Source organism: Triticum aestivum, chromosome 4B (assembly GCF_018294505.1).
Source record: "Triticum aestivum cultivar Chinese Spring chromosome 4B, IWGSC CS RefSeq v2.1, whole genome shotgun sequence".
NCBI classification, from domain to species: domain Eukaryota; kingdom Viridiplantae; phylum Streptophyta; class Magnoliopsida; order Poales; family Poaceae; genus Triticum; species Triticum aestivum.
Window position 1 is genome coordinate 666,115,419 of NC_057804.1, and position 11,681 is coordinate 666,127,099.

General features: G+C 46.9%; 1 pseudogene; it reads right to left on the reverse strand.

The window, feature by feature from the left end:
- Positions 1-8,912: 8,912 nt before the first annotated feature.
- LOC123089806 (uncharacterized) lies at positions 8,913-11,356 on the reverse strand (annotated as a pseudogene).
- Positions 11,357-11,681: the final 325 nt, after the last annotated feature.

Below are 11,681 nucleotides of genomic sequence, written 5' to 3' on the forward strand. Positions count from 1 at the left end.
GGGAGGTGGGGGCGGGGGACCGTTGGGTGGCAGAGGTGGGGTCGCTCGTGGGGGAGGGGTTGATCTGGCGCGACGGGAGTGGCATGCATGGGATCGTCCCATCGGGCGGATCGGGTGGGTCCCGGTACGAGGAATCAGGTGGGCAGGGAGGCGAATCTGGCACAGATCGTAGAGTGGATTGTACGGGATTTTCTGTGGATGGGCTCGATGCGGGGGATGGTGTGGAGGGGACATACGGAAAAACGGTCTCGTCGAAGATAACATGACGGGAAACGATCACGCGGCGCTGAGAAAGATCATAACACCTATAACCCTTATGCTCGAGGGGATAGCCTAGAAAAATGCATCGAGTGGAGCAGGGGGAGAGCTTATGGGGGGCGGTGGCGTAGAGATTGGGGTAGCATAAACACCCAAAGACGCGCAAGTGATTGTATGTGGGATGAATGCCGTGGAGCATGTAGTAAGGAGTTTGATCGTAGATGGCGCGGGAGGGTCGTCTGTTAAGGAGATAAGTGGCCGTGTGTAGTGCTTCAGCCCAAAAGGGAGGTGTGAGGTTGGCTTGGAGAAGAAGTGTACGTATGATGTGGTTGGTGGTGCGAAGAAGTCGTTCGGCCTTGCCATTTTGTGGTGATGTATGAGGACAAGAGAAGCGGTAGGCAATGCCATTTGCGGAGAAGAAAGCACGGAGGGTAGAGTTGATGAACTCACCGCCGTTGTCGCATTGTAGTGCCTTGATGATCACATTGTATTGAGTGCGAACGAACGTAAAGAAACGTTGTAGAGTGATGGAGGTATCCGACTTGTGGCGAAGTGGAAAGGACCAGGAGAAGTGAGTATAATCATCAAGAACAACTAAGTAATATTTATAACCAGAAAAGCTTACAACCGGGCTTGTCCATAAATCACAATGAACTAACTCAAAAGGCGCATAGGTGCGACTAAGGGATGAAGAAAAGGAAAGGCGCGGCTGCCTACCTAATTGGCAAGCACTACATGGAATATGCGCAAGCTTATTACATGAGGGAAGAAAATCATGGGCAGCTAAGGAGGCGGTGACTTGAGGGCTTGGGTGGCCGAGGCGCCAGTGCCAAACGTCGGCGGTGGAGGTGGTGGCGGAGAGAGCAGCGCGCCATGGCTTGTTATTGCCGGAGAATGGGTAGAGGTCACCGGAGCTAGCGGAGATCATGATGACCCTCCTGGTTCGAAGATCCTTCACAACAAAGCCATATGGAAAAAATTCAATAGAGCACAAATTATCTTTGGTGAATTGGCGAACTGAAATAAGACTAGTTACGACGTGAGGAGAAAAGAGAACGTCCCGAAGATGAAAGTTGTGAGGGGGAAGGGTAACGGAGCCGGTGGCTTGAATGGGAAGATGAGTGCCATTTCCAACAACAATGCTAGTGAAACGAGACTTTAAAGGATAATTCGAGAGGTCGAGATTACCAGGGTTGTCGGTGACGTGGGAGGAGGCGCCGCTGTTGAGGTACCACTCGTGCGGAGCAGAGGCACTGCCGTGTGCGCTGTACGTGGCCTGGAGCATGGCCAGGTGATCCCAGGAAGGTGGCTAGGTGGGCGTCGTGGGTGGGTACCCGGAGATCTGCATCGGGTAGGCCTGGGCATGCGACCCGGGCCGCGGGCCGAGCACGCCGGCGGCGTTCGGAGGGACCCAGCCAGGGCATGGGTTCGGGATGGCCATCCCGTAGGGCGCGAAGAACCCCATGTAGGGGTTGTACGCCATGGGTGCAGGAGCGCCGCGACCACCGGTATCGCCGCGACCACGACCGCGGCCGCGACCACGACCACGGCCGTCGCGGTCACCGCGGTCACCACCATCGCGGTTGCCGGAGGCGCCGCCAGCCGGGGAGCTGGGACCCCGATCAGTGGCGCGGTCGGCGCGGTCGCCGGAGCGAGGAGCGGGGCCGCCGGACCCGGAGGGGCCGCCACCCCCAGTGACGGCGAGGATGGTGGCCGGCTCGTCAGCCACGCGCTGGGCGAGATTCTCCTCGGCGAGCTTCAGGCGAGAGAAGACCGTCTCGAACGGTGGGAGAGGAACCGTGTCGCCGAGCACGACGCGAATGGTGTCGAGGCGTTTGTCGATGCCGTGAAGAAACTGAGTGGTGAGATCCACTTCAGTGACGGCGTGCGCAATGTCGGCCAGCCCGGCGGTGAGGAGCTTCATGCGACGAGCGTACTCGGCGACGGAGAGATCCCCCTGTTTGAGGTTGCGGTATTGGCGGTTCAGCATCATATAGCGCGCTGCACGGTTCGCCAGGAAGTAATCGCGGATGCGGTGCCAGAGATCGTAGGTGGTGGTAGCGCCGACGACGTGGTCGACGAGGTTATCGGCGAGGGTGGAGTAAATCCAGAGCACAAGATGGGCGTCGAGCTCGCGCTGGAAGGCGGTGGCATTGGCCGGGAGGGGCTGCTCGATGATCTGGGTGACGCCATAGCGGATGAGAACAAGGAGGAAGAAGGACTTCCATTTGTGGTAGTTGTGCTCGTCGGGGTTGAGGAGAAATTTGATATGGTTCTGGATGCTGTCGCGGAAGATGGGGTGGTTGGACGGAGCGGCGACGAAAGAGGGCGGCGGCGCCGTGGAGGGGGAAAAGAGGGGGGCGAACTGTGATCCGAGGGAGGGGGAAGATCCGCTGTGGGTGGAGGGGAGGGTACCGAAGATGAGGGGAGGGGAGGTGCCGGCGGTGGTGCCGGCACCGGAGGAGCTGGAGAGAGCTGCCGGTGAGGTGGCTGAGCTGGTGGCCGGAGAGGTGGCGGAGGAGGTGGAGGGCTCAGCCATGAAGAAGGCACCCGGAGTCTGATACCAAGTAGGACGATGAATTCAGTCTGTATATTCCATCATCACACAATGTACAGCATATATAGTGCTGGAGTGGTTACAAGAGAGCCCGAAGGAAGTGGCACGCAGGCCCGGGCGAGATCTATGATCCTATATACTAGGAATACAAGTACATACAGTTACACAGGTATAATACACGTTAACACTTCGATGGGGTATAGCACCGTGCCCCTGTCCCACTGTCGTAGTATTTGAACAGAATAAAGCAATTATTCATACTGCATTTGAATTGCATGCTCATCACCAAAGCAGTACAATCAGATGTAACTCAAAACTACCCGGGGGTGAAATAAAAAACACACCAGTCACACGACATGTATTTCATTCCTAAAGATATATCAACATGAGCATAGGGATGCGGAAGAATGAACCACCATAGTACCAGATATCTACTCAAACAAGGCTCCAGCTGCGTAATATCATCAACTGGATACAAAAAGGCTAGGTAGGAAAGTATACAAATTTTAGTTAAGCAGCCAGTACAAGCTTAGCTAGGCATACGCACAAAAAACAACCAAAACTGAACAAGCCAAAACTGAACAAGCGCATGCTCAAAAAACTAAAAACTACCGCAATATTATCTTTTAGTTGACAATTCACAGATTTTGCTACTGAATAGTTTGTGTACTAGGGGATTCTTGTTAGAAGCACAGGTGCACATTTAGAATTCCATTTCACTCGAATTTTGATTATACTACTTCCAAGATTCTTTGATGCCTACTCCACCACCAAGGCACCAACTGCTTAATATATACTGAGAACACCAATGCAAATTATAACCAGTCAGAACTTAGCCACCAGAAAATACAAGCATAACAAGTCACAAATCACAAGAGATTGTGCAATAAAAGAAATGGTAAATAAGAAAAATTAGCATTCTCAAAAAGAAGAGACTGTGCAGCAACAGTAATGGAAAAACAAGCAAGTTGCTATTGGCAGTTAGCAGATCTTGCTAGTAAAACGGTAATATGCATAGAGGGATTCTTGTTAAATGCAGAGGTGCATGTTTGAATATTCAGTTCATTCAAAGTTTACTATAGTTACTTATCCAGGCACAAAAAGTGGGAACTAGGAGTCCTGGTTTCTCTCGACAAATGACAAATAAAAATTGGTTAAGCACCAAATGCAGCATATATAGCAGTGTTCAACAGAAAGTGTGCAGCAGATGAAAAATCCAAACTTCCATAAAACTCATCAGCTCACCATCGCACCGATAAATTTCAGTACATCTGAATATCTCTATGCGAATAACCATTAATGAATACAGAATAAATAATCATTCCAATTCTCAATGCCAGCTAGCCCTCCAAAGTATTTGATAATGGTTAATTCATACCCACGAATTGTCAATCATTTCCTCATATGCGACGACAGCCAACTGCAAGGAGTACTTCGCTACTGATCTTCAAGTTGAGGTCCATCATCAACAACTAAAGAAGGAGGCCAGGCGATAATGTAGGGATAGCCGCGGTCATCATACCTCCCCTGAATCAGCAAGTCAATCTTCATAGTCTGCAAGGAAAGGAAGAAAATAGAAGCAGCGGAGTGGGCCAACAAGGGACATCACTTCCATTGGAGATCCAATCTTTAACTTGCAACACTTTGATCTCCCTGCAAGCCCAGCCCTCAATTGTGCCCCGACGCCCTCACTTGAGATGGTAGATCCACAATGGCGATATCCATGGTGGTAGTGTTGACCCTTACCATGCGTGCTTCGCCTTGGATAGGCCAGTAAACGGGACCATCAACCAGCGCACCAGACTTGGCCATTATGCTGTATAAGTCTGCACCAATTTCTTCAGTCCCCAGTGGTGGTCACATGCTGGTTAACATTTGAGGAAGCATAGGATTTCTTACACACCCTTATCTAGCCATCCATTTCTGCATCACGATCTGTGCAAGTACTTTTGTTTTTTTGTTTCTCCCAAATAGAACAACATATGAACTTCAAACTTTACAGGACAACAAAATATTCTTACTAGAATGCGAGAAAAAACTTTCAGATTTTTTCGTGAATCATATATATATATATATATTAAATATTAAATATTCTACTTTTTACTTGAAAAATCATTTTGTATATTTATGTCGGACAAAAAATCTGAAAGTTTTTCCCCACATTGTAGTAAGAATGTTTTGTTGTCCTGAAAAGTTTGAATTTCGTATGTTGTTTCATTTTGGAGAAACAGAAAAGAGAGAATGTAATGTAGTAAGTTAGTTGTGTAGCACAAATCTCAAAGCAATATTGGAAGATAAAGATAAGAAATGTCCGAGCTTCAAAAAAATCCACGTTCGTCACATGCTCGCCTTCGCTGGCCATTGCTACTGGGGCTGCTCGTCTCTGCGCTTCACTTGGTTTCTTCAGTCCCCAGTGGATGGCAGTTTAGCCATGGCCAGAAGCGTTAAGAGGAAGATGCCCACAACAGAATCAACTATTCCCTCGGTCCCATAATATAAGACGGTACAACACATTTTTTTATCCTACAAAAAAACTGTACTAACACAAAAAAAATCCAAAACAACTGGAATGGAAAAAAAAAAGATGCAAGTGGACGCGTTTGTGGTTACAACTAACGGCAATTTTGCAGGCAGACTTTGATGCACTTTCCTCCTATCTGAACCCATAGGTGAGAATTTCCTGAAATTCAAATCTCAAGAGTGAAATCACTACTCATCCAAAAGCTTCAACTCACCATATCACTGAATGTTCTGAAACGACAGCAGATTACATGGTTCATGGCAATTGGCAAAGCAGCAGACTCACTACATCGTTCTCAGCATTCACCACTCACTACCTGAGACAATCTGGCAATACATTTTTCTACAAACCAATCGAATCAAATGCATCTGGTCTGGTTCCCAACTTTACACCATCAGTCAACATAAATGCATTCGACAACGAGCACGCGACTTTGCAGTTACCAGTCCGCCCACAGGTTCTCCTCCTCTTCGCCAAAAACGCAAACCTCCCCTGCTGCTGTTGCGTCACAAAAGCAACATGTTAATCTACATCAAATCAGCGTCTTAATCTTGAGCAAACTCTACCCTTTGGTGCAATGCTTCAGGATGTAACTTGTGCAATTCTACTCTTTCTAAAAAATACTCCCTCCGTCCCAAAATAAGTGTCTTGAGCTTAGTACAAATTTATACTAGAGCTAGTATAAAGTTGAGATGCTTATTTTGGGACGGAGGAAGTAATAACCAAGAAACATAACAGCTTTCTTGCAATAAGGTGGTCCTATACTCCGAAGAAACTGTGTTAAAAAAATATACCCCGAAGAAACTGAACATAGTTGACACTTGACATTTTCAAAATCAGTTTTCTTGCAACAAGGTGATCTTATACAACAACTTTTCAAAAACTGAACATAAATTGCAGGTAATATAGAGCAAAAGAGTAACACTGAGCTACACGGATGCAGAAAGATTGCAACAAACATTGATTACTTTCAAAACTCTTCGATATCCAGTCAACCAAGGGACCAACTGCCTAACATTGAGAAGTGAAACAGAAGTACAACAAGTAGCAAGTAACTACGCCAACCATTAAAGTTAGGTGGGAACAAGAAATAATTAAGCACTTATAAGCTGATTTAAACCTTTCGAACCTCTTCTTCATCATCGACAAGGTTGACCGGCATTTGGCTGGGTGGAGGGGACTTATGCTGTCTCTGGCTGGCAGGGCTGTTCTTGTCCGGGCGGTTCTTGGCGCTCTCCCAATCTATGCTATGAGCGTTCTTCGGCTTCCGGTGGGCACTCTGCACGCGACTTTTCAGTTACCAGTCCGCCCACAGGTTCTCCTCCTCTTCGCCAAAAATGCAAATCTCCCCAGCTGCTGTTGCGTCACAAAAGCAACATGTTAATCTACATCAAATCAGCGTCTTAATCTTGAGCAAACTCTACCCTTTGGTGCAATGATTCAGGATGTAACTTGTGCAATTCTGCTCTTCCAAAAATACTAGTAAGGTACACGTGCATTGCACGCATGAGATTTGGCAACCAAATTATGAATAAATACCACATTATAGCATGTAAGCTTTGAGTCATATATGCATGATGTAGATGTTCGTTTAATTCTTATAGTTCATCGCATTCAAAATCAATTAGTTTTTATAAAAAAGCTAATATATTTTAAGGTTCATGGAATTGTGCGTTGTAAAGCATAAAGTAGAAACAAATAATGGCAACTCATGTAGAAAAAAATTGGGAAATTATGATACGGAAGATTCTAGAACAAAGCAGAAGTGCTTGTGTTTTGAGGTTTGTGCATTACGCTTAAGTTCAACCATGGAGTCTTCTAGATTGTACATGTGGCAAAATCTGGTGGAATGTAGATGATATCCAATGGCCAGTAGTGGTCGGATTTGCCATCTCTGCACCGTCGGATTGGCTTAATCCAACAACCATCTTTCAAAGTTATTCGCACACTATATAGGGGTATAGATAACTAGGAAACACACCAAGTTTCTTGCACCAAAGGGTAGAATTTGCACAAGATTAATGATTAAGACACAAGATTAAGGTGGTCCTATACTCCGAAGAAACTAAGTATAGTTGACTCGACACTTCCAAAATCAGCTTTCTTGCAACAAGGTGATCTTATACGACAATTTTCTGAAAAACTGAACATAAATTGCAGGTAATATAGGAATTAGGTCGGTAGCATACTAAAAAATAATTAAGCACTTGAAAGCTTATTTACAATATTAGCCGCGCGCGCAACAAAGAACAACAAAAGTTGAAAGACAAGAGAATCTGCAGCCTAAAAGATGAAGAGATTGTGCAGCAAAAAGAACTAGAATTGTATCGATAACAGCTGCATATCTGAAAGTTGATTTCATTCAGAGTTTATTATAATCACTTTCCAGAACTAGCTGTCCTGTGTTTTTCTCTATATAAATGAAAAACACAAACAGAAACAAATTAAACGATGGGGCCTGGCAGCAAATAAAACATAGCAGTATTCCATATATAGAAGATTTGCAGCAGCTGAAACTCCAATCTTAAATCAAATTCATTAGCTCCAGAACTGTACCAACGGTTATCAGGCATCTAAAGGTTTCTATGAGCATAACTTAAGATAGAAAGGCACGATCTTCCAGTTTTCAATGCCAACTAAGTAGATATTATTTTGCTTCAACAAAGTAAGTAACTTATAGTGCTAATTAAGCTCATACCTGCAAATTTGCATTAATTTCCTCATATAAGACGAACAAGTGCGGATTTCAGTGAGAACCTTCAACTTCATGCCCAGTGCTGCTCCCATCACGACCAATCAAACAAGGAGGCCATGCCATAACGTACGGATAGGCACAGTCCCCAAATGTCCCGTGGATCAGTGACTCAATCTTGATGGTCTCCAATGAAAGGGATAAGAACCAGCAGCGGAGTATGCCAACAGGGGTAATCCATTTCATGGACAAGTAGACATATCCAGACCTAAGTTGCACAACCCTAAGGTGGCCCAGCCAGCCCCGAGTGACCCGACCAATTTCTTCACTCAAGAAGATGTCCATGGTGGTGGCTGTGTTGATCCTTATCATGCGGTGTTTGCCATGGAAAGGCCGGTAAACGGAACCATGGACCAGCATGCCAGCATTGTACTTGAGGCTATTGTCACCACCGATTTCGACCCCCGGGTGGATGACCCAACCCCATGTCTCCGACGAGAAGACGGCAGCACGAACCCTAGACACGTCGGCGCAGACGCAGACCACACGGAACGACCAGGGGTTCTCCTCACAAGACAGCAGACGGGAACCAAGCCAGGCGAAACCACGGAGACGCCCTTCCCTGGCATCCTCAGGCAACGGGATGATGTCCACGGCCCAGGTCATGGGGTTCACGGCGGCGACGGACATCATGTTCCAGTTCCACAGGAGGATGTAACCGTCGCGGCAGTCCACGATGCCCCAGCCCATGGGATTGGGCCATGTATACGCGATAGTCCGAATAAATTATGAAAAATATATCCTTTTCACGGAAATTATGAAAATTAATGTAACGATGGATATATGGATATTCATTTGGTATTATTTATATATACATATCTTTTATATATGTTTGGTCAAAAATAAAAGGCATTGGTTTTTGTAACTCAATTTACACGCCATCTATCTCGGAAAGAAGGGAGCATATAGCAGTGGGAGATTTTCTAAAAGCAAAAGAAAAAAACACAGTGGGAGATCTTCTCAACAAAAGAAATTGCAGTGAAACTTTGCCATATAATGTTGTGCTACTTGAATATAACATACTGAAACTTGAACTCGATTAAATAACCGGAGAAGAGATAAAAGGTTCAGTTGCTGAATGTTCTAAAATGATAGGCAGACTCACTGTATAATTCTAAGCACAGGACACTACTCGAGGCAATACATTGCAAAAGCAAGTCCTTTGTACAAATCGGTCACACCAAATGCAGTTGCTTCCCAACTTTCCTCATGAGCAGCCACCAGAAATAACGCATTATTTCGATGCCAAGCACAACAACGACTTGCCACCCTCAGATTCCCCTCCTCTTTCGCAAAAACGCAAATCTCCCCGCTACTGTTGCATCACAAAAGCAGTGTGTTAATCTTGTGTGAGTTTCTACTCGGTGCACTGCTTCAGGATGTAACTTGTGCAATTCTACTCTGCTAAGAAACAATAACAGCTTTCTTGCAATGAGGTGATCTTTATACTTGAAAGAAACTGAACATGGTTGACACTTGCATTTTAAAAATCTGAACGTAAATTGCAGTAAATGTAGAACAAACAGTAGCACCGAGATGCAGAAAGAATGCAACAAACAATAACTACTTTCAGAACTCTCCAATATCTTGTCAAGGGAACAACTGGCTAACATTGTGAACTGAAATACAAGTATAACAAGTCGCAACTAAGTCACCATAAAAATGAGAGAACACAAACACAAACACAAACAGTAGGAACAAATTGGTCAATGGGGCCTAGCAGCAAATGCAACATCTTCTAGCAGAATCGTACCAATAGTTTGAAATCATCTAAAGGTTTCTAGGCATAACCATCAAGATAGAATAGCACGATCTTCCAATTTTCAATGTCAACTAGATATTATTTTGCATCATCAGCAAAGTAATTAATAGTGGTAAACTCTTACCCAAAAAATCCCATTCATTCATTTCCTTGTATGGCAAACAAGTGCAGACTTCTTCAGGGAGAAGCTTCAACTTCATATCCAGTACTGCTCCCATCATCACCAATCAAACAAGGAGGCCAGGCCATACGATACGGAAAGGCACAGTCATAAAATGTGCCGTGGATTAGTAACTCGATCTCCATGGTCTCCAATGAAAGGTAGAAGAACCAGGTGCGTTGTGTGCCAGCATTAGTTATGCGTGTCATGGACAAGTAGACACATCCAGACCTCACTTGCACAACTCTGACTTGGCCCTCCAAGCCCCGAGTGACCCGCTCAATTTCTGCACTGAAAGAGACTATGTTCTGCTGCACCCAAATCCCAATTCCATCACCGCCCACGCTACGGATCCAAACATGGAGGCGAAAATCATCGGATGCATGGACAATGCAGAGTTGTCCATCGTTGGTATCCCCAACCATGAAATCGTCTTGCCAGTAATCAATAATTGTGTGTGAGGGTAGATCCAGAGAGGAGACATCCATGGTGGCTGTGTTGATCCTGATAATGCGTCCTTCGCCATAGAAAGGCCAGTAAACTGAACCGTCCACCAGCGTGCCTGCACCGTACTTGAGGCTGCTTTCACCGCTGATCTCCACCCACACGGGTGGACGGCCCAAACCGAGGTCTCCGACGAGAAGACGGCGGCACGAACCCTAGAGACGTCGGCGCAGAGGCAGACCACGCGGAACGACCGAGGGTTCTCCTCGGAAGTCAGCAGGTGGAAACCAAGGAAGCCGAAATCGCGGAGACTCCCATCCGCGACATCATCGGGGAAGGAGATGACGTCCACAGCCCAGGTCATGGGGTTCACCACAGCCACGGCCCAGAGAGTATTCCACAGGAGGATGTAACCGTCGCGGCAGTCCGTGACAGTCCAGGCGTCGTCCAGCGGGAGGGAGGTGAGGAAGAAGTCGCCGCGGCGGAGGGCGGCGGTGACGACGGGATCCGAGCGGCGCAGGGGGGCGAAGGAGGGGGCGGTGTCGTCGTCCACTTTAAGGAAGATCCCGAGGAGGGGCGCCGGGTGGATGGCGCGGAAGAGGCGGCGGAAGGACGGGGAGGAGCGGACGGCGCCGAGCCATGGGCGGCAGGTGAGCGCGGCGCGGACGAGGGCCGGCAGGTTGGGCAGGCGGAGGAAGATGTCGAGAAGTTGGTCCTGGCCGAGGGAGGATATGGTGGTGGTGGTTCCGTCGGCGGCGGTAGCGAGGGCAGTGGTGGCGAGGGTGGTGGAGGGGATGGACGGAGGTTTCGCTGCTGGCGCAGCCCCCGACGGCGGCGGCGGCGGCGGCCGCGGCTCGGTGGACATTGCTCGAGAGTGGGTGGATGGAGATTCTGGATCCCCACAGGCGGGCTGGTCGGCTACTTGTGTATAGTACGCATGGCCCAAGCCCATTATATATATAGGCTTAATGCTTTGAGCCCATGTACGCAATAGTCAAAGTAGCCCATGCTTTGGAATTAGACAGAGTTTTCTTTTTTTGCACCTAGTACTACTATATACTTACTCAAAAAAAAACCTACTACTATATATAACAGTGATAGGTTTTCTTGAAGAATAAAGAACAATGGGAGTTTTTCTCAAAAAAAAAAAGTAAGGAAACAAGTGCGACGATGAATTAAGTTTTCTGTTCCTCACATCATTGTGTTTTCTTGTGTCATGAAATAAAC